Source organism: Fulmarus glacialis, unplaced genomic scaffold (genome assembly GCF_000690835.1).
Source record: "Fulmarus glacialis isolate BGI_N327 unplaced genomic scaffold, ASM69083v1 scaffold2603, whole genome shotgun sequence".
NCBI lineage: Eukaryota > Metazoa > Chordata > Aves > Procellariiformes > Procellariidae > Fulmarus > Fulmarus glacialis.
The window spans coordinates 90215-113720 of NW_009203438.1; the positions used below are offsets into that span (position 1 = coordinate 90215).

At 41.0% G+C, this 23506-nt stretch overlaps 1 protein-coding gene across 1 annotated transcript in view; it reads right to left on the reverse strand.

Annotated features, from left to right (window-relative positions):
* AGBL1 (ATP/GTP binding protein-like 1) overlaps positions 1-23506 on the reverse strand; it is a 231620-nt gene that overhangs the window by 63713 nt on the left and 144401 nt on the right. The gene's annotated exons all lie outside the window — the stretch shown is intronic.

The following is a 23506-nucleotide window of genomic DNA, read 5'->3' on the forward strand; positions in this document are numbered from 1 at the left end:
AGCTAATGAAAGCCACTGAGTTTTGTTGGAGCTGCCACGATACTCTTATATAAGTAAAAGAGTTACTTCGCAAGAACAGAAAATTCTGCTTAGATGTTTTTCTTTCCATGTTCTCTATCGATATAGCAGCTAAGAAAGTAGCCAGTTTGACTGAAGGATCTAAAGTAGTACGCTCCTGGTGCCAGAGATATCTACATGAGGGGAAAAAAACCATCCTTTGGTTTGTAAGGAGAGCAAATTGGATTTGGGCATCATTGACAGAGACTGACTATGACACCCCACAAGGTAATCTTTACTGCCACTTTTCTGAACTATAACTATATTTTAATGCAGGGGTAAAAGGCAAGCAGAAGTCAGTGCAATAACCAGGACTCTACAGAGATCAGCACTGTTCCGGCTTTGTCTCAGGTTTATCTGAGGGAGCCAGGTACTATTTTCTATTCTCATTTTAAAACTAATCTCCTCTTTGGTGTGTATTACAAATGCAGATTAGAAAGCCTTGGCTTCATGTAATGTGGCTGGAACAGAAGAAAAAGAAGAGACCAAAAACATAAAAGAAGAAGAAACCATTCGAAATAGGAAGCTGTTGACATGGGATAAAGAAAGCAAGAGAAAACAGAAACAAATGCTCCAGGAACTTCCAAGTCACATTCTCCAGGGTTTTCCAAAATCATTTACTTCAGAGTTTATCTAAGTTCTCATACAGATCCTCCAAAAATACATGTGCTGGGCAAAGAAGGCAGGTTCTCACATGCACAGTAATTCAATACAGCAATCAGCCCTTGTTTCTCAGCACTGTTGGATCTATTCTTTGTTCCCTCACCAGGAACACAGCCCTAACAATACCATAGGGTTCAGAATGAATGAGAGTCCCTGTCTGTGCTTTCAGGGAACAGGATGATGCCTAAACACAATCAACGTGTGCCAGTGTGAACCTGGAGCACATACCGTAATTCTAGCCTAGGTCTGTCAAATAACTCTTCTAATGCACTCGCTCTTCAGCTGTATTATCTCCTGTTTTTTCCAGTCCCCCTCACGTCCCAGCTGCAGTCCTCTCCTATCCCTGCACTCAGTCCCAAGCCCCAGTGCAGCTCTCTGTGATTCACGTAAAAGTTCAGTCTTGAAATTAATTTGGAGTATATGCAAGGTGGAAGATCTCATTCATCAGTTGTGAAATGAAACAAATTCTCCTCCCAGAGTATCTGATGGACCTTACAATTTAAGAAGAGTACTTCTAAGTTTGTATTATACGTCATATCTGATCTTATCCCTTAGTGAATGACTAGACCTCAGGAAATTTATTGTGAGCAGAGGAGGAGCAATGGGGGGAGAAAACGGAAATCTATACAAAAAATCTTGTTCTTTTCTTTTTTCTTTCTTCTCTTTTTTCTTTTCTTCTCTCTTCTCTGTCTTTCCTAAGGTTATTCTGTGCTTTAAAACACTGAACTTACAAATGTGTCTACTACTTCCCTGAAGGTCTGAAGAATAAGATCCCAAGAAAATTATTTGTCATTTTTTCCTGTTATCTTCTTCTCTCTCTTAACATTCAGCTAAAAGGCTGCATTCTCAGAAATAATTATTATTCTCCAGATTGCAGACAGGACATCAGAGCGCCTTTTGCTCCAAAAAAGATACAAAACATGATTAGATACAAATGTGATGAAAAAAGTATGAAAACATTGACATTTTCTGCTCAAGACTACATTCTCCCACACACTGTGCACTTGGGTTCTGACCCAAAGCTCACTGAAATCAATAGAAAGACTCGTATTATACTCAGTGGGCTCTGGATCAGCCCCTTTCACCTCATGTTCGCCTCAGTCTAAGTCTGTATTCACAGAATAGTTTTCAATCTCTCCAGGTAGTCAATGACATTTACAAATGGTGGAAGCTCCTATTGTTCTTCTTTCTACCAACACAGGTGAGGTGCATTTCCACTGAACGAGCGCTAACCACAACTGGAAACAACAAGTCCCTGGGTCACAAAACTCCACCTAAGTCAACATCAGCCCACATGGCATGAATTAACTACAGTTGTCCTCCTTTTATTCTGGAAGTGAAGCAGCAAAAAGCTTTGGGGTTTATGTCAGAAATTAGCTGCATGGTTTTAAATACAGCCACTTTAACTAAAGACATAAACTGATGTGAGCCAAACTGAGCCCCATATAAAGCTGCGCTTACCTAACATAGCACATACTCGTGTTTAAGTTCACACCTTGAATGAAAGCAAGGCAACTTTGTGTGTGGGCAGTCTGGGAGAACTAAAGGTGCTCAGCTGATCCTGCACGCCTCTCAGGATTTGGCTGCCACTCAGCTGCTATGTGGTATCAAAAATACGGTTGGTGAATACTGCTAAATTCCAAGGATCCAAGCTATTGAGTGCCTTAGCTCCCAAAACTTTGATGATAACTAAGAAATACAAAAGCATAATGAATTGCTCAGGACTCTGCAAGATTAAACTTGAGGTTTTAATTAAGAGTTCTTATTAAGGAATTTGGAATCTAGTATATAAACCTATGTACGAATGATATTTAGCAAGCAGTTTGTCCTTTAAACCCTCTTATGAACAGCTCTGATCCAGAAGACCAAAAGACCCTGGAGTAAAGTGAATGCAGGTATGGCCACCATATACTGCCATATTTCCTTTTCCTTTTAATTTCCCCCTTTTGTTTCTTTCTTTCTTTATTTAAGCTCATACCTTCCTTCTGTCTTCCTTTATACTTTCACCAGCCCAGATAAGGCTGGTCTTTATTTTTCATTGGTGTCTACTCTGACATATAAAATTGCATGTCATGCTTTTTATCCTATGGGATACACGCTTTTCAGCAAGCTATAAATCAATACGAGCTAAAGTTGCTGTAATTAGAGGAGACACAGACCCAACAGAGTGCAGCTACAGATTCCAATCTTCAGATAATAAACACTAGGGAAAATGGATAATACGTTCCAAAACAAAGGCATGCACACTCCCACACCTAAACACACCCACCTCCATATGTACACACAGAGATGCTGTCTGCTCTATCCCAGTAAGCCTATAGTCTCTGCAAAAGAAATTTTAAAAGTTTAAACTTCTTAATTGAAGTGTATGCTAAAACAGACAATTCTTACAGTGAAGGCTTCTTAGCTAACAGGCTTTGTGGACACGGGGTGCTCCCTGACCCATCATTGTTGTCAAGTCTTCTTGTTACAGCTGCTCTCAGAGTGTTCTGAGAGTGACCAAACACTCCATGTCCTGCTCTAGACTTGAGCCCCATTTTCACCAGAAGTGAAGTGGTGGAGAGGGGCATCAGTAACTATGTCTTCAGCATAACATTTATGTACAGTTCCTAGGACAAAGAAGCCTGCTGAGGACAAACCAACTATTGGATAGGAAAGAAGCTGGCTAAAGGTCTTTGGAAGCAGGCAAGATGCTATTCATGAGTAGCATACGAATATGAAGGCGTACAGCTTTTTCAGAAGGGACAGGCAAGGGAATTAGAGACTTGTATGTTAAGGCATTCACTCACTTCCTCTGAAATACTGATTAGAGTGGGAGATAGATCTGCTGACAGTGCTTGTGTGATGATTAAGGACAGTAAGCAAATGAGCACTGTGACAATAGTGGTACCCTGTATCACCGATGGGATCAGTCATGAGGTTCTGCCAATAAAGCTGCTTGGATTTGAATGTGTCATGTTTAGGCTCTAAGCAGTGCAGAATACCAATAAAATCATATGAAGAAAACTTTAAACGTTTACATCATGGAACTAATAGGATATTATAATCAAAAGCTTAGCAAGGGTAGCTGACAACCCTCACTCCAGCATGAGGTAGGGAATGGTCAGTAATGAATGAGAAAAAGAATTACCTACACTTCGGTCAGAAGGAAAAAAAAAAAAATTATTTGCTGACACTGACCAGTGCCAAAGCCGTTGAACTTATTGGATTCCCCCAGATTCTACAAGGTAAACCAAGGGTACCCAAGCAAGAGATCTGAAAGCAAGTCTTCATGGGTTTACAGTCATCAGGCATCCAGCTGGTATAATCAGATGATTCAGTAGGCCAGTTCTGGGTTATTATAGAGCATCAGCCAGACTAAAGGAGTGTCAATACACTGGAATCTACCTCCAATCTACTTTTAATACCTTCAATAGACCAAAACCACCTGTCAATACCTTCAAAGAAGGAAGAGACTTTGGGAAACAGAACTTGCAGAATGAGAGATAAAGCCAAGGTCTTTAGATAAAATGAGCAAAGGTTTTGTTGTCATTTTGTAATGACAACCATGTGATGAAATTTGCAATCTGTGTTTGAGCTACACTTCAACAGAATAATGTGGTTTTATTCATCTTGTAACTTTGCCTGACTGCGAGTATCATTTCCAGGCAAAGCTGACTCTGAACAGGAACTCTGTTTCCTTCAGACGCAATGAACCCTGATGTCTAGCAGATTTTCTCACTTTTAAAGACCTTGTCAGCCCAGCACAAGACATGCAGTTCTTTAGCATTAAAGCACAAATTCACATTTTCCTTGCAAGCAGCATCAGAAGAGAAAGACAACATAAATTCCAGAACCACGAAAGCTGCTTCCATGGAAGAGCTCCACCGAAGCTTAGCAAAAGGGTAAGATCAAGCGGACAAGGCTTTATGTAAATCTTCCACAGCAGAGAACTCAGTGGAGGTGGGCAGATGGGTGGGTAGGGAACCTTAAGAATTTTCTTTCTATAAGAGACTTAAGAACATTCCTGAAAAAAATGACATAAACACAAACTATGTTATTACAAAGAAAGATAGCCAAAGTGTTAAGAGACCAACCTGGTCGTACCATATTAATTGACTTCAAATGTATGGTAAAAGTACAAAGTAAGTTGAAAAAAGGATTAAAATAGATTGGTTAATACTAATGAGTGCAAAAGTACAGAAAGAACAGCTAGGAATAAAGCTTGAAAAATGAATGCACAAAGTGAAATGAGACTGGCAAAAATATCACACAGAGAAGGATATCGTTCTTTAAGTTTATTAGTAGCAAAAAGCAGCATAAATTGTTAGTCCACTTTCCAGAGAAAGAAAACCTATTGACAACGAGGCTGAGAAGAGTGATTTTGCATCAGTTTTCATAAAAAGGTCAACTGTGATGAATTAACATTGTTAAGAACTAACAAAGCCGTAAAGCAGGCCTAGAATACAAAAGGAACAGGTTAGAGAAGTTACATAGCTTAGATCTTTCCAAATGAGCTGAATCTGCTATATTCCTTCTGCAGCTCTAAGGAACTGACTCAATCAATCTCAAAGCTGTTAATGATTATTTTTTTAGAACTTAGGAAGGATTGGTGATGAACTAGATAACTAACACAATGTAGTAACTATCTGTTGAAGATAGAAAAAAGGAGAAGACAGCAAACGATAGGCCTGTCAGCTTAACTCCAGTTCCTCAGAACAAAGAAACAATTTGCAAGCACCGAGGAGAAAAGAAGAAGTGGGTATCAGTCAACACAGCTTTGTCAGGAACAAGTTATGATGACCCATTCTAATTTGCTTCTGTGAGAAGGTATCAGGGGAATCCCCAGTGGACAAGATGTCATATAGCAAAGTTTTTGAAACTGTTTCAAAGTCTCAGAGCAAATAAGCAGCATGGTCTAGATGAACTACAGCAGAGTGAGTATATAAACTGTTTAGAAAATTGTACTCAGAAAGCAGTTCTCAGTATTTCACTGTCAAAATAGATAGATGTCTTGAATGAGCTTCTGCAGGACTCAGTCATGGATTTGGTACAACTCGATATTTTCATTAAAGATTTAGATGAAACAGGAAGTACGTTAATTCAATTTGCAGATGAAACCAAAGTAAGACAAAGATTGTATTAAAATTCAAAATCATTTTGACAAACTGGAGATGTAGCTTGAAGAAAACAGTTGCAGTTCGATAGGGTCAAGTACAAGTTATTACAATTAGACAGGAATAATCAATGGTACAAACACACAAATGAGAAGCAATGACAAGGTAGTACTTCTACTGGAAAAAAATAATTTGCATTATTGAAGATTACAAGCTGAACATGAGCCACCCATTCCTTTCTTTTAAAGAAATGCAAATATAATACTGGGTGACTATAAAGAATGTATCCTGGCAAGACATATAAATTAATCTGTTCTCTCTCGAACCGGCACTATTAAGATCTCCGCTAGAGTTCTGTTTCCAGTTTGGGCAAAGGGATTCAAGGAGGACTTGGCCCAACAGAAAAGGGTCCAGAGGACATATTGAAAAGCAAATAATCAGTTCTCTATGTCTAAGCTGGATAGGGCAAAAAATAATTGGCAAGGCAATTGTAGGAAGATAGGACTCAAGTTAGATACCTGGAAAACATAAACATAAGGGTAGTAGGAGCTGAAATAGATTATTTGGAGAGAGTCTGGTAATTCCATTACTAGAGCTCTTTAAGAAAAGATTAGGCAAATATATCGGGAATGATACAGGTAAAGCTGATCCTCACTGGGGAAAATGGATGACCTGTGGAGCTCCCTACCGGCCCTTAACTTCTTTGATTTTATGCAAACACAAATGAAGCCAGAAGTTCATTCTCACAATGATAATATAGGAAGAATAATTTTAGTACTAACTGGCAGAGAAAAGACAAAGGAGCAGCAGGACTGTAAGAGGTCAGGTCTGCTAGAGCAGTGCGGAATGACTTTCATCACTTTCCACCAACCATAGCAGGAATAGTTTCAGATCAGGAATGGGATGCGTTGGTAAGATTGCACTTGGCACCCAAACCAGGAAAATCAATCACTACTGGACACAACAGCATTTAAAAGCAAATCACTGTAAGGTCGAAAGACAGTAAGATGAGGAAGTGCAAGTCTATATCAACATGCACTGATTGAACTGTGCAGTGTAAAAGGAAAGCTTGAATAAAACTTGCTCATGCTACAGCTAAACCTAGGGAGTATTACAGGTCACTCCTTTCTTGCAAACTCACTCCTCCTCACAAAAAGTGCATAGAAGATCAGGAGGAAGGGAATTAGAATGAGCTTTCATTGATGAACTGTTAGGCACAAATAGATTAATGAAAGCTGTGTACAATGCATCAGCAGCGACGAGGCTTCCAGGGCTGTTCTCACTGGGTTTAGTTTATAGCAGTATAGATGAAGGAGAGAAGCCACTCTGGGCAGATCTGCCAAGTGAATCATAACAGATCAGGAGCAGAGGGCTTCCCTTCAGAAGGCTGAGCTGGGAACATGGTACTGGGAATTCTTTTTCTTACCAATTTCATCTAATCTCTTCTCTCTAAATCCCTTTTCTATTTTAGGCTTTGTTTCTCTGGAGCCACTTGCAACATTCCTTTGTTGTGACTGAAGGAAGGAAACAAAAGAAGAGGCAAAGCATTTTGCTGTATGAAAAGCACAAAGAAGAAATGTTTTGCTCACTGAATGTGTACTCTGCATTCTTAACTGAGCTGATCCAAAGTACAGTAAAGTCTTCAATTGCCTTGGGTCACATCCACAGTACAAGCTGGTATTTCATCAGTCTGGTATGGATTATACAGAACTGAATTATCACAGCATAAACTCTGGATTGGATTTTATATAATCTATGGACCCAACATCTCCTTTCATTTTCCCATCTGCATTTCAGCAAGGGCTGCTAGTAGGTGTCTTTTAATAGGGTTTGAGGAGATGCATTTCCAGCTTTCACACTCTGATAGGAAGAAACCTAGACTCTAAAATAAAAAGGAGAACATGTTACAGCCATAGGCTATGCCTTCTCTTATCTTTTTTTTTTTCCCTTTTTTCCCCACCCTCTGGTGAGATAGCTTTCCCTAGTTAGTTATCCTGCTACTAAATCAAGGTGGAACCTACGAAAGGTGTGCAAGATAGTTGGGGTGAATTGTTCCCAATGACTGTAAAGAAAGTTTTTGATAACTGACATGGCCAGATTCTTAACTTTTAGATGGTTAATAAAGTTGATTAATCCCATTTGGTGGGCCTGAAGGACTTTGGTATAGTTTTTCTTTGTGTGTATGTGTGGTTTTTTTCCCGACTATCAACTCCCACATTAAGTGGAATAAACTTTATCATGACAAGCTACAGGTAGGTAAAAATAAAGTGTGCCTTGTCTTTTCTAGAAATGAATTAACTCTATCATGTTGGATTCAAAGGCAGACTCCTCTAACACTTTATGCATAGCAGAAATATACATTGTTGCTGCTGGGAGATTTATTCATATCACAACCAAAGTACTTCATGTGCCCAACCAAAGTACTTCACATGTCCAAGAAGAGTAAGTCCTTTGGTTTTTACCTCTTGTGACATCCTCAATGCATTAGCTTTTCCATCCACAGACCAGGGTATACTAGGGATTAATATGGCTCAGCAACTCAAAACTCAGATATTGGCAGTCTCAGTAATCAGCCTGAAGAATTTGGAGGACAGTCGTTATTTACAGAAAGTGATAAGAGACCCAGCAGAACACTTAACTCTAAATAAACAATGTGGAAACTTCACTACCCAGAAAGTTCTAAGTGGCAAATAGGCAGCTCAGATAGAACCATAGAACCATAGAATCGTTTAGGTCGGAAAAGACCTTTAAGGTCATCAAGTCCAACCGTTAACCTAGCACTGCCAAGTCCACCACTAAACCTTGTCCCTAAGCACCACATCTACACGTCTTTTAAATACTTCCAGGGATGGTGACTCCACCACTTCCCTGGGCAGCCTGTTCCAAGGCCTGACAATTCTTAAAATTTTTCCTAATACCCAATCTAAACCTCCCCTGGCGCAACTTGAGGCCATTTCTTCTCATCCTATTGCTTGTTACTTGGGAGAAGAGACCAACACCCACCTCGCTACAACCTCCTTTCAGGTAGTTGTAGATAGTGATAAGGTCTCCCCTCAGCCTCCTCTTCTTCAGGCTAAACAGTCCCAGGGATGTTCCCAAGTATGGTTTGATTGCATTCATGCTGAGAGGTAGCAAAAGCAGAAGATGGGAAAGGGTAAGTCAGAAAGCAGGGGGCCTTTCTCACGTGGATTCGCTCTCATTTCAACTAGTGTTTAGCTCTGGTTTGTTAGTTCATTAAGAACGTGTAACAAAACCCAGTCTCAACACACTGATCACCAGCTCCATTGTGCAACAGTGTAGTATGTGTTACCACACACCGCTCCGTAACAGGGACCTTCTGGCATCTGGGCAGCAGCAGGTCTCACTCCAAAGGCTATGCAGAGCCTGGAGGGAGCCGGCAGGGCCTTTTTGCAGCACAGAGTAACAGGTAACTGCTAAGTGAGTTCTTCTCTTTCCTCCTATGTTCCCTTCACCAGAGTATCTGTACTTGGCAGCATGAAGGGAGACATTTCAGCTGCACAGCAAGCAAGCTTGTGGTGAAGTGCAATGAACAAGACAGGCAGCGTAAATCCTGCTTTAACCAGAACAATGCTGCCTGGATCCTAAATTAACCCTGAGTGCAAGCTGCAGCCCAGCCTAAGAAGGGATCACGTGGAGAAGCATCCCATTAGAACAGCAAAAAGACTGCAGCCAAACCCCATCTCCTTAGAAACGTGCAGTAACTTACCTCCATCCCACCCTGCCACTGTGAGTTTGAACAAAAGGGCGAGTTGGGTGTCCTGAAAAGTGCGGCATGGAGGACAGTGTTTTAGCACTTGCCTTACTTAAATGCGTATGTGGATTCTGCTCACCCTAACGCTGGAAAAAACACCCTCCAAGAAGCTGCTGCTATTCACACGAGGACTTGCAATCGAGCTCTAAATATAGCAAAGTGGCACAATAGAGAGGGCTCCCGCACTTATGTTAACACCAGGAACCAGAGCTTAGCGATGTGAATGGGCTGATAATAGCTTCCATCGATGGGCACTTTGTGGTTAGATTTTGCCAGCTGCTGAATTCCTTCCAGCAGCTTGTTTGATATACTATTATAACCAGGCAAATGTCGGCTAAAATAAAACCTGACAGAGTTCAGAAATAAAATAGTGTGCCCCCCAAGACCAACCCTTGCTGATGATTGAACTTGGTGGTTATATTGAAGGAAACCCTCTTCTGAACTTTGGTATGAATCTAATTAATGAGTTAATTCCCTGTTAATCTATTCTCTTCTTCGTGTCTGTTTCATGATTAATTTAGTTCCAGTGAATTTCCTTTACTGACTGCAGAGTAGAAACACATTTCCTCTCCTATTAATCTCCACTTCTGACCCATCAGCGGGGACTAAACAAGGGCATATGCCTCCGTGCCTTTATTTTCTGAGCCATTACAGAGCACAGGCAATTTCTCGAAAAGCAAGGTGGGGACAAGTAGGGAAATTCTCCAGGCATACCTGTGCCACTACTATAGAGGAGATGGAGGTAGGCTGGACACCCAGAAGGTGTAAAGGCTGTAGAGTAGTTGAAAACTGCACGATTACATCAGCCACTGAGAGGACAATCCAGCAAGGTTGCAAACTGCACAGGAACATCACTCAGTGAGGCAAAGGATCAGAGAAGAGCCCAGCCCCAAACTCTGAGAATATAATCTGTGGTGAGGGAGACACAGCAGGGATCTGGGTTTCACTACTCCTGAAGCTCTTGAGGCTCCCTGATACACTTCCAATATTATTTTCCTCGTGCGCAAGTGAAGGTCTTGTTTGGAGAATAGACAGACTTTTCTGTCTTCCTCCACCTTCAACACTCTTGTGGAAAAAAAGGAAATTTGGCCTGTTCCCCTTCTACTTATTCAGGTAATAATTACTCTTTCAGCATTTAAAAAAATCTTAGAATGGAGTCCCCACCAGAAAACAAAACATTGTTCGTTGTTCAAATTAAAAAAAAAAAAAAAAAAAGAAAAAGCCAAAACAAAATCAAACTGCAGGGATGGGAAAGGTTACCTTCCTGGGATGACAGACCTACCCTCACAGCTCTCATACGCCCTTCAGGGAAACATCAAAAAAAAAAGAAAAAAAAAAAAAAAGAAAAAAAGAAGCAAAACCAAATCAGCCCCCTCCCCAAAAATTAAAACAAAATGTATTGGGGCTTTCTGTGTAACATCCACAGTAGAACAGTGCTGCCAGCAATTAGCATCACAAACCTTCCTTCTAATGCCACAGTGTGTCAAGGACATTTTTAATGATGGATCAAGGGCGTGTCGTGTTTAAGCTGTGTTAACAGCAGCCTTCTTAGCACGAAAATCCAGCATCCCACAAGGGATGCGGTAAAGGCAGGAAAGCACCACAAGGCAGGACAGATCTCTATGCAAACAGGTATGCTGTTTTCATGGCTATTCCTGTCATACCTGCAGGAAGAATAACCTCTGAAGTTTCACTAAACATCTTCCTATTGTTTGATTTCCAACAGCTGGTTACCTAGCATCACTCTGTAAGTGGAAGGAAATGCCAGAAATGAGACATGAGGAAAAATACTCTGAAAAGGGCAGAGACCTCAAGTGATCCTATCCATTATCCCTTCTCAGATAAATTCCAGCCCCTATGCCAGAGTATTCCATTTCTGAGAAATTTAAGAAATCAGTAGATGTTGCATTACAGAAGAGCCTTACAGACATCCAACACTGGTGAGGATGGCCACCAGTGGGACCTGGCCTGGCAGAGAACAAAGATCAAAAGTTATGCAAGGACACCGAGTACACTGCTCCTGACTTTGCTGTATCACCAGGTGCTGGGTCACAGGTGACTAGATTTCCCAAACAGACCAGTATACAGCTGTGGGCTTAGCCTTCAGGCCTTGCTCTCCCCAGACTTTCTCTGCTCAGAGATGAGGCTTTGATCCTGAACGGCATATTGGCACAATAAGAGTTTGGGTATGACTTTAAAAAGTGAAAAAAACCCCATATTTCTGCATCTCATGTCTCCAATCTGCTCCTCCTTGAAAGGGGTAAAGACTCCTCAGAGACACTGTCGAACTGCCTAAACCAATTTTTCAGCCTAATCCATTATTTAGATTTCCACCCAACCCTTTTTTTTTTAATCCTGAGCTCCTGAAACTAAGGCATCAGGTTCTTTGTGGTATTGAGAATCACTTCTACAAGCTGCAGAGGAAGGCGGGGAGAGGGCTTAAGTCTTGGCCTGCCCTTACTCACCTCTTACAGGGACCCTCCATCTTTTGCTCCCTGTTCTGTACCACGCACAAACTGCTAGCATCACATCCTCATCCATTTCTCTTTTCTACTTGGTCCTTTCTGGGCTATTTAGGTAAGAATAAGCACTGTCTTCAGGCCAGACACATAACACTGAAATCCAAAAAGTAATCTTAAAAAAAAATGACATGATTTCTTATGGGCGTGCACTTTCACATGAGACACTCTGGTTTCCTTCACCAACCCCATCTGTGGCCAGTAATCTTCCAAGATAATTGCTTAAAGATAAAATGGTTTCTCCAATACAGTTCATCAAACCAGGTGAGGATAGAGCTGATTAATCCAGGAACCTACCATCCTTCTTGAAAATACTAAACCTCAACGACAAGGCACATGGACAACACTGAAAATATTACAAAACCGTTAATTTAACAAATGCTACACTTTGCCTAGCAAAATCGTCTTGAATTCTCGTCTTCCTATATCTTAAAAGATGCCACATAAATAAGCAGCATTCTAAAGCAGGTGGTACAAGTAGTTAGAGGCATAGGAAGACTAAAAAAATTGAGCATCTTTCATGACCAGATGCACAAGAAGGGAGGTGATATTTGTTTACAAAATAACTGGCAATTTGGGCACTTCCAATTATTCTCTCTTACAGTAGAGGACAAAGGTGCATTTGCAAAGGTGAAAGACCAGCAGATGAAAGGAAATACTTTCTGCACAACACACAGCTAATTTATAAAACTCATAAGATAGCAAGGTGCAGCCAGGAGCAATGTAAGATTCAAAAAGCATTAGGCACTTATATAGAAGATGAGAGCAGCAGAATATTTCATTAGATAGGATTATTGTTATTATAATTATTTGGAAAGGCTACAAATTCTCATGTTTCCAGGTATAAATAAATCACTTGTCTGAAGATAGAAAGGCATTGCCCAGAGGGTAGGGGTATTCTGTAATTGTCCACTGTGGAAATTTCTTGCATTCTTCTTTGAAATCTCCAATGCTGAGCACTGTCAGAAAGGACACTTGACCGTACTAATGTACTACAGTGGATCCTCTTTTCTTATGATTCACTTATTCATAGATGAAAACACAAGTTGTGTGCTAGAACAAAAAATAAGTATTAATACTACGGAAAGCCTGACAAGATAAATCCAGGTAGCAATACTTTACCCAAATTCTTGGCTGCCCCCTGCAGCTCAATGGAAGATGAAACACTGCTCTCTTATTTGAAATGGGTGTTTGCTTTCTCTTTGAATTGCATTGGACTTTTATCTTTTAATGAGATGCTGGTGCTTTTTTGGAGGATGCTATAAGATGGCATCTTCAGAAACAATTCTGAAGTAGAGAGTGTGATGTAAAAACTTGTTGGGTAGACTAGACAGAACAAATAGATTAGATAGAGAAATAGATAGAGAACAGATGCTTTCTATTCTTTCCCTTATTCTTAATTTCTGATGATATTAGCCTGATAGCAGAATCTTTTTCTGGCATTCAGCTGCTTCTATTGCTTGTTCTGCCTTCCAAATCCTCAAACATTAACTCATGTTGAAATAGGGACTTAAGGTAGTAAGTAACTGTTAACACTTAAAAGGAAGCCTTTATAGTTTAAATGGTGAATAATGTGCCATAGATAAAGCTGCTGATTATGTATTTTTAAATGGTTAGGGATATATTTGAAGGTCTAACCATAAAGCATGCTACTGTTACTTTAAAAATGGAATTTGACCTTCCAGAAATTAACTTTTCCTCTATTTAAAAACCACAAGTTTTAACAGGAGCAAAGGAAGTAGGAATGGGAGAATGGAGCAGGGGGAATATAGAGAGAACATCCCCAAATAGATGCAAAGGGAATGTTCTTTCTTCTTTCATCTTACACTGTTCCGAGTCTGCCTTTCCCTTCCTGCTCCAACAGCACGTTGGCTTCGCTCAGCACTCATGGTCTGGACAGCAGCTGCCTGAACCCTCAGCATCTACCCGCAGACACGAGGGCAGAAGGAAGCCATAACCTTTCCTTGGGAAGGGAAAGTTCACAACAAACAGGGGTGTTTTTTTGTTTGGTTTGGCCATTGTATTCCAATCCAATTCTTTCAGAGTTACAATTTTCCATAGAGTTCTGCCAATACATCTCAGCATCCTTTCCCACTTCTCTACCAACACCCCCACCCCCATGTGCACACTGAGAACCTTCCAGCACATCGCAGGTCCATCTGCACTGTTCCAGGACAGAATCAGTTCCACACCTCTCACGTTGCACTGTGACAGTGATGAGAAAGTGGTAGTGCTCTGCCCTGGATTTCTCCTAGACTAGATCACTTATCTGGGCTGCATTACTAAGTGCTACAGACTGGCCAGGGCCAAAAAGGGATGGGTCTTCATCTTGTACTTGGAAAGCGATTTTTCTCCACATTCATGGGAATTGGATCTGGGATTTTAAGCTTGAGTACATTTCTGCTCTGCACACAAAAAATAAAAGGCTAAGTATTAATTTTATGTGGATCTTCCCCCTCATATGCTTCTAGTCTCAGCTCCAGCCTAATTCTCACAAGTTCTTTTTGCCAAGATCACATTTAACCTATACATCTTAATAAATCCATATGGTTTCTGAGAGAATACAATGAATTGTCAGAGGGACTGGCTTTCACATTTGTATCTCTATGCACACATACTCATCCACACTGGTACGTGTGTGTGCTGGGCCCTGAAACAACAACCTGTACATATTTATCTCATGTCTCACACAATACCTCTGCTGTGTCTCTCCCTACACTATCTAGCATGGCAGCAAGCGGCAGGGTCTGCGTGTGAGTCACAGCCACAATACACTGAGCAGCCGGAGCCTCTGACAGAATATACAATACAGCTGAGATGTCAGTGGAGGTGGCTTTGGAGTACTTTAAAATGCTGTTCAAGTGCCAACTTTCACCTCCAAATATGACACTTTGCTCGCCCACCCGCTTTCCTTCCAGGCTATGCGCTCCTTTTACTGCAACTCGACAGCTTTAATTATGAATTTCTCTGCCTTCTTGATCCCTTTAACCATTTAGTCTCTCGTTTGTCTTGCTAAGTTTTTTGATATGCTCCTAGATAGCAGTTGTACACTGTCACCACAGTGCAAGAGGCCTGGTCAGACTCTCATTTGCAGGCTGGGCACCAGAACAAAAGGACTTGCAATAAGCTATTTGCCTCGAAAGCAGAAATCTCTCCTCTTATGTTCCCCTTGCAGAGAAAGGATGCAGTGATGAGGACACAATGTGCCTAGGAGCATCGTTAATCAAAACCATTTGGCTCTCCTTAGCTCTTATTGTCTGAATAACTTACACAGGTACAAACTTCTGACCTGGTGAAAAACTGGGTCCCACTAGTGGTTTTGCAGGGCATTCAGCTCCTTCTGTCCCTATATTTTGCCCATGACAGAAAATCTACTTTAGACAGTAGCAATGTACGCACTCCTGTCACCACCACTCTGTTGGTGAGGCTCTGATGCTATTGATGGGTGGGGGTACATTCTGCTCTGTACAGTCTTACAGACCCCTGGCATTCATTTCAATTTGCTTCTAAATTCTGTGATGCTTGGACATCTAGGCCCCTATGTTGGGTCTGAGAGGTGAGAACTCCACATGGTAAAGTGTTTGATCCAGATAATCCAGAACAAAAAATCTCTTGTTCCTATGATCTCTCCCTATGATTAACTCTCCAACACACGGGAGAGCAAAGCCTGTTTTCACCCTCAACCAGTCTAATTTTCACCTACATGAGCGTGTTCCTCAAGAGGGTCTGTTGGGAGCTGTGGACAGACTAACTAGAGATCACTTCAAGTAACAATTGCAATAAAGAGAACAACTCATCAAAGGCAAAATACACTACCTCCAGAAAAACGTGCTTTCTTCTAAAGGGTTGGAAGTGCATTTCACCTAACTACCATCCTACTCGCTCATTCCATTGCATCTCCTGCCTGAAAGAAGATACTGAAGCATGTATCGGTATGAAAGGTCTGTCTGTTCTCTGGTTTTCACAAGTCTTCTCAAGTTCTTTTGGGACTCTGGGAACACCATTTGGAAAAGTCCACAGGGAAACATTAAATCACCAAGATCCTTGAAACAGCCTTATCATTTATCCATATCTCCCACCAGCCCACAGTAATGCCTTGTTCATCCATATCCTCTTCATACTGTCAAACAGCTGAAAGCAAAGGACAGAGATCATCAACAGAGTTGCACTGACGAAGTTGTCTCCTCCTGCTATTGTGCCAGAGCCTAATGCAACTGGTGTTTCAACTACTGCTGCAGTATATGTATAGTTTATATAAGGTTGTATATAGTCCTCTGAACCTGCCTCTTCAGCACTAGACCTGTGACATGCTCAGTCTGAAATCCCACCTCTGCTGCATTCAGGATGACCAATAGTCTAAACAGACTGATCCTTCCATCATCTTTTGTACCTCTTAGAAAAAAAAACATCTATTGCTGACACCGGACAATATCCTGGTCTATATAAAGGCCACCTCAGAGGAAAGCGTAAATCCCTCACAGTGCATTCCTTCTAGGGACGCTTCATAAATGGGAATCACTTCTGAACCCCTGATAGCAATCAGATTATTTTTCTATCCCAGCATATGAAGGGCCCCAGTGGCTTTCATATTTCAAGTTAGATTTTGAGGGAAAAGGACTGCACCACAGAAATACAGATGCTCCTAATCAATACAAAAAAGTCTAATACCAGACAGTACAATAGCAATATGCCTCACAGAAAGGGCAGTGCAGAGCCCATTTGTTCTGCTAGATATACACAAGTTCATTATCTGTAATCCAGTCAGATCTGTACGTGTACAGTAATTTGAATAACCTCAGACAGATATGATAGCAAGCAGTGCTTTTGTGCATGTTTGATGTTCCTTCTATGATCTCTTTCTCTTCCATTTGCTCTTTTACTCTCCTTCCTTTCTGCTGCTATTTAAATTGCTATTATTAGCTATTAAATGATAAATTAATTACCTCTGAAATAAGTGTGAACAATTGTACCCAGCCTGGCATAGCTGGGGCTGGCTTTCGATAACAATCAACAGAAGCTGTGCAGCTCCCAAGGTATTCCATAATAATAATAATAAAAATCAATAGGATGAAAATAGGGACAGCTCCAGAAAGTGTTAATGAAAAGTTGCTGAATTACAGTGGCTCACCTGTGAACAGCTACATGAAAGCCTTCTGAATACCAAATATATTCATTACAGGTTGTATTTCTTGGCTGAACCTCCAAAGAATTCATTGGGCTTGTATTCTCGCAATAACAAAGGAGAGACGCTGAAGAGCGCAGCATAAGAAGGATGAAGGAGTGGATGGAAGAAGGTTCACGTTCTTATTAAGAAAACATTATTATCAAGGCATATAATGACAATAAAATCTAAAGCCTATAATGGATCCAAACTCAAAACCTGAGTTTTTTTTCCTCTTGATAGCAGAGGCAGCAATTCTTTAGGTCAGACGCTGCGGGGGGAGGGCAAGAAGATATCAGTCTTTTGCAACATCAGTGTGAAAGATCACTGGAGAGTGTTATAAGACAGTCGGGATTTAAGGCATTTCCTGAACTGATCCTAAATGGTTACAGCAACATGAGACCGCTCCAAAGCCCAGCTTCAGCTACTCTCATACCTGTCACATTGGGTTAATGTTAGACTGTGCTCTCACAAGTGTTATACAAAATACATTAGAAACTCCTTTTGCCCCATGTTCTGCACCACCAAAGTGACATGGTAGTTTGGCTTACCTAGGTAAATGCATTTCCACAGCACTTTTCTCTCTAGCATCCAAATACAGAAATATCACATCCAGAGATACTCATAACGCAGTAGAAATTTCAAATTCCTTTACCAGCAATAAAGTCTGTGACTAAGCTAAAAAATAGAATCAATAAACAACCTCCTCTTCTGAAAGCTGCCACAAGGTATTTAACGTCTACAGATGATCAAGGTTAAAAATGCACCAAATCTTTACTTAAAGAAAAATGAAGCTTCAACCAAATAGAATTCTGAATCAAAACAGTCAAATAATTCCTAGGGGTTAGATTCACTAAATTATGAAAAAGCACTTTCATCTTCATCCGTGTGTCAGAGAACTCCCCAGAGTCCAACTGTCCAGTCTGCCCCAGGGGACTGGATGCCACAACTGCTGGTACACCCTGACTGTGAGGTGATGGGGTATTTTGCAGGGTGAAGCCCTGTCTTGCACTCAAACCCTTCAGTTGAAATTTGTTCTAGTTTGTATAGTCAAAACAAATATAACGTCAAGGAATGACACCCACATTCACCTGTAACTGTAGGAAGACCCAAACCACCAGGCAAGGGAGCCATTTCCCGTCACTGCACACAAGTATAATGCCACATTTCTGCTGTTCAAAGATGCACTAAAGATGTCCCAAATGAAGCGAGCATACTTTGCTCCATCTGCATTATCTTGTCGCTTGAACTTTCCTCCTTCTTGTCTGCTTCATCTCCTCAAATTCACTTTAGTTTGTTCTGAATCACATTTTGGCCACATAGCTTAAAAGATGAGTGGAATTGCTTGCACAGCCATAATCAGAGGAAGGTGCGCTATAGTGAAAAGATGGGAAATCCAACAGTTCAATACTATCCAGGATCATGATAGTGCATCAATGTGGTATAAAAGAAGAGCAAGCACAATTCCAAATGATCTGCAAATCCTTTTTGTCAATTCTTGGATTTGCCATCCATACGCTGACCAATCTAACCCTGCTCAGTGTATGGAAGATGAAAAGATTACATCTGGATAAAGGACCGGAGAAGCGATTAAGCCTTCTGCTTTTGATTAATAGCAGAGCTAGACATATTTACCATCTGGGGTGGAGAGAGGTTTGGCTCTGCTCAAGGAAGGTAAGAAATGATGAAGAAACACAGGAGATGAATAATACCTGAGTCAGCAGAAAATGCATAATGACTTTGCAAAAGCCTGTCTCAACATATAAGATGTGTCTCATGAACAAACGGCTACAATTGCTGCAGTGTATGCAAAACATTTCCTAGCACAACCTGGAGGGCAGAGAAAAAGAAAATGAAGGAATATGCCACCAGTTCAAACCATGAGGAAGAAGGGGAGGATACCTATAGTGGGGGGTTTTCTCTTGCTTTCTCTTTCTCTCAAACCTGCTTTAAGTGAACAAACAGTCCCTTCCCATCTTCTTTTGTGGTCATGACAGATGTGAAGTTACCTGGACAGTGTTGACTTAAAACCTAATTGCTTTTACAGCAAATGAGGCATGAAACCTATTATCAAAAAACATGATGTCTGAAGTATAAGCTGGCATTTCATTTTCCCAGTAGAGAGCTTCTGAATGCCAGAATTGACTGCAAGGCACAGTGGCGGGCTGGAAACGCAAAATCAGTGATTCTTCCTGGGGCATGGCAATAGTGTGCTTGCGAGGTCAAGTTTGGGAAAGGGCAGAATAAAGTGCCTGTATGACACATTGCTTTGTTTTTTTGAAGGTGGCTGCAAGCCCAGAAAATTCTCCACTTGGCCTTTGACCTTGTCAGAGTGGTCCATAAGACTAACCCTATTGAATGCTGGTGGAAAAAGGGCTAGTTGATGCGGAAAAACACCTAAATATCACTTGTGAAAAGAAAAGCCACAAACAACTAGGTCCCCAAGTAGGTCTTATGAACGTGAGGGTGATGATGCCTGAGTAAGCGTGAGAGTGAATATGAAGTGTCCCAGGAGCACAGGTTGCTAATTAAGAGACCGGCTAATATCTGAAGCAATTTAACCCCTCTTCCTGACCATCACACATTGTAGCTCTAATGTATCTTATGTGTGTACTGCATCTTATACTTTCTCCACCTTGTGGCATGTTTGTGAGACTGCTGCCGTATAGACACGTTGAGGACCAGTAACACAGAGCTGTTAGGCCAACTTCATGATGTCCAAGGATTTCCTGGTTTTATGGGAAATACTCTACTGTCCTACTAGCAGTATAGCCCCACTGATGGAAGTTCAGCCCCCTTTACTCACTCTCAGATGCAGCTACTTTACTATTCTGCCTCTGCCACGAACTTATTCCGAGTTACCCCACTCATGCTTGTAAATGAGTCCGTTTACAGTTCACACTTTAGGGGAAAGATAGACTGTAAACTGGGGATAGGAAGAATTCTTGCCTGTGTACCAAATGGTATTTAGTTAGGTCTGCTAAAGGCTTCTTCCACCTTTCTTTGGCTCATTCGAGGCAGTACTCTGAACACAATGGACCTGATCCGGTGTGAGAAATCCCCCATTCACACAGGATGCCTCCATTAGACCAGTCACTTCCCTGACAGCTATTACCTTGCTCCAATTTACTGACCACTGATTCTGACAGAACTATATAAGGTACAGAGCAAACAGTTTATTCCAGGGAGGCAGGCAGGGTCCAGCCTGCTCCTTCATCCCCTTCACAGCAGTGGTGAAAGAATAAGGCTGCAAAGTACCCAGAGCAGAGACAGCCTGAAGAGGAAAATTAAAAGACACATACAGTTATAAACCTTGACAGGCGAAAATGTTTGCTGTTGAAAGGAGATGCTGAGATGCCAAGTCAATGCCACTCACACCAGACACCGGGGCAGAGAGAGACACATGCAGGACATGAACTGCAGGGATTTCACAACAGAAGAGACCTCTGGCTCCACAGCTTTTGATCTATGTACCTTTGCAATGAGACATTTCATCTGGGAGTCAGTTATATCCAGTGCTGGATTAACTTCTTGTTCCATGGCTTGACCTGTCACCCAGAGTACTGCAGAGATGGGCACTCAGAAATATGTATTTAGGAAACGCATTAGATCAAGACAGGCATATTTAACATAAGCACTGTGCAATGCGTCACACTGCTCACAGCTTAATTTGAGCTTACTTTCTGCAAAACAAAACCCTAACAACTAAATAAAGCTTGCGTTTTCATCAAGGTTGAACGATACCAATTCTTTTCTTTTGATATTGGTGAATACTGCTCTGATAAGAATTGCCCTTTGTACCTTTTTCTAGACATGTCAGCAGGACAGTCTTTGGGACACACTTTCCTTTGCCAGAAAACATTAGCTACAGCCAGACCTCTTGCTTCCCACTTAAATATCTACCACGCATATGATTTCCTGGGACCAGGACAGTGCAGACTTCTGGAATAGGGATAACCTGCAAGCCGTTTAAAGCCACTGCTGTTCACGATGTAAAGCATGTAAGAAAAAAATTGCACAAGGTAACCACCCAGACTTTTCCTGCGTTGCACCTGAAGGATCCCCAAGTCTGACTCTGCTTTGGCAAAGGTACGCAAAAATTTGGGTATTTTCATTCACATCTACTCACACTTTCAGAAGCAGAGAGTATAGACAGTATTCAAGGATGCTGTGCATTTTTTTAGTAACCACAGAAGAAAACAGAGCTACTTTTAAACTACAAGTATTTCATTCTCCTTAAACCCATAAAGATGGGTCTAGTCTAGGAAGTAGCAGACTATAATTTCCATTGATGTAATGATATACCACCAGTAAGCTGCAAGGCTCTGGTGACCTCCTTGTACTACCTAAAAGAGCTAGATTAGACTTAATCTTTACAGAGTAAGATTAGACTGAGTGGTACCCTTCAGTTTCCTCCAGAGAAGTGTTTTGATGGAGAATATTTTTTTTTTCCAAAATCTGTGAGTTGAGAGAGAGGTATAGAAGTAGCTGCCCTCCTGCCCATATCAGTGTGCTCTCTGTATTCCGCATTCTTCCATTGGTTCCAGTAGGGCTCCTATTCCCACTAAAATCAAATCATGCAATTCTCTTGGCTAGACTCACAGAAACCCAGGAGCAAAGTATTAATTTTCTGAATCAGAATGAATGTACTGCACAATCATTTTCCATGAATTATTTATTTTTAAAAAAGAATATGCTAGCAAACCCTTTGGTCCCTGCATTTCCCTTCCTCCAAATTTCTGCAACAAGCTCCTGCAATATGACATATCTAGGTGGGATTAAACAATTCAGCTGTTTACCTGGTCTGCGAATGGTAATAAATTGCACCTCAGCTACTAAAATTCCACAAACCTGCAATTATACCCAGTGCAATGAAAATGAACAAGTAACTGTCATGTTGCCTTTTAGCAGTGACATTACATCTCTGGATGCCATGGAGGTACTCACTAATGCTGGGCAAACTTGAAGGGGTAAAAGGCTTTGCTTTCAGCTACCATGGACATACCCGGAACAATATGGGAGTTTTACAAAGTAAGGGAACTTTTTTTTTTCCTAACTTCTTTAAAAATATTTGTAATTAGAGAGCTTCTTACTATTATTTTGGTACTGATCAACTACCACACAATATTGGGAAAATAGAATGAATTCCCATTAATATAAAACCAACTAAAGGAAAAAGTAACAGAAGACTACAAAGATCAGGGAAAATGCTCACTGAGTTACTGTGACCAGATGGCTTTTTTTCCATGTCTGAGGCTAGTCAGGATTCGATGTTTTTCTTCCCATAAGAGAAGCTATTTTCATGCAAAGCCCCTTCCAGCTGCAGTTCGAAAGTGAGAGTTTGATTTATATTTCAAAACCATCCGCCTAGCCAGGATTCAGTAGTTCTCTCTAATGATATACCAATGACTTGTCAGATGGCTGTCCACAACATGGATGGTGTTTAGCATACACCACAATTACTTCATTTATATGTTCACACGTACAAGTGAGCATAGCTAATCCCAAGGAATGTCTCTACGTTTTAGCCCTCTTTTTTCATTGTCCCTCATAAACATTAAAAACTGCGAACAAGCTTGTAAGAATGGTTTTCGGCATGAGGAACAGGTGGTGGTAATGTCAGTTAAGTATTCCTGCAGGGGGAAGACTGGAAGCCTGCTATAAATTATGGGGGCATTTCTGCAACTGAAAAACTTGCTTTTCATTGATGAAGCTGAGAGCTCTTTGATAACAAAGCCATTGGGGAGTTTCAAATTGTACCACATCACTAAGTTTTCTTTCTCCATTTGTCTTGGAAAAACATTATTGCAAGCATATGTGCAAGCACATAGCACTAACAAGTGACGGTCTCCTAGAAAGAATATATGTATTTCTGCTTCATCACAAACTCAAGCTGAAGAGTCCCATACGCTGATATTTATCCAGGTCAAATTCCCCTCATTTAAATACATCCCATTGAATGTAGGAAGCAAATAAATTAATTTTGCAATTTGGAAAAACACCTCCTAATTAATCAGTGGGATCATGACTTCTTCCTATGCATCAAAAAGTCACAAATCTATGCTCTATAAATGTCTGCAGGACTCAATTCAGTGAGGAAAACAGCAATTTCTGGCAGTATCCTTGCAGAATCAGGCTTACAGCTTCTGAATCATGCTATCAAAGTCCTTTTCTAATCTGCAATATTTGTTCCTTACCCTGCAGCTCTTAGAGAACATCTTCCTTGAAAGCGATCCTT